Source organism: Ranitomeya imitator, chromosome 2, assembly GCF_032444005.1.
Source record: "Ranitomeya imitator isolate aRanImi1 chromosome 2, aRanImi1.pri, whole genome shotgun sequence".
Taxonomy (NCBI): Eukaryota; Metazoa; Chordata; class Amphibia; order Anura; family Dendrobatidae; genus Ranitomeya; species Ranitomeya imitator.
In genome coordinates this window covers 849,536,826-849,537,843 of record NC_091283.1, presented here as the reverse complement: position 1 = coordinate 849,537,843, position 1,018 = coordinate 849,536,826, and positions in this window count along the sequence as shown.

The following is a 1,018-nucleotide window of genomic DNA, read 5'->3' as shown; positions in this document are numbered from 1 at the left end:
CACCACGGCCCCCACACTGGACCACGGCCCGGACTCTGGACCACGGCCCGTACTCTGGACAACGGCCCGCACTATGGACCACGGCCCGCACTATGGACCACGGCCCGCACACTGGACCACGGCCCGCACTCTGGACCATGGCCCCCACACTGGACCACGGCCCCCACACTGGACCACGGCCCCCACACTGCACCACGGCCCCCACACTGCACCACGGCCCGGACTCTGGACCACGGCCCGCACTCTGGACCACGCCCCGCACACTGGACCACGGCCCGCACCCTGGATCACGGCCCGCACCCTGGACCACGGCCCCTACATTGGACCACGGCCCCCACACTGGACCACGGCCCGCACACTGGACCACGGCCCGCACACTGGACCACGGCCCGCACACTGGACCACGGCCCGCACTCTGGACCACGGTCCGCACCCTGGACCACGGCCCCCACACTGGTCCACGGCCCGCACACTGGTCCACGGCCCGCACACTGGACCACGGCCCGCACTCTGGACCACGGCCCGCACTCTGGACCCCGGCCCGCACCCCGGACCACGGCCCCCACACTGGTCCACGGCCCGCACACTGGACCACGGCCCGCACACTGGACCACGGCCCGCACACTGGACCACGGTCCGCACACTGGACCACGGCCCGCACTCTGGACCACGGCCCGCACTCTGGACCACGGCCCGCACACTGGACCACGGCCCGCACACTGGACCACGGCCGGCACACTGGACCACGGCCCGCACACTGGACCACGGCCCGCACTCTGGACCACGGCCCAGGCAGGCACCAGACGGCTGAGATTTCTGTACTGAGTTGGAGGGTCCGACTCCTGGCATCACTTCCAGTCTGCTGTTCCTTGGGAGGGAAGTTTGTGGGGTCAATGCATTACACTGTGGCACATGGAGCCAGCAGAATTGTGAGTGCTACTCTGGGAGTGATAAGACATCTTTGACATTTTGGTCTCTATTCTTCATATTTGGTGGAATAACTCAGCCGCAGACGTTG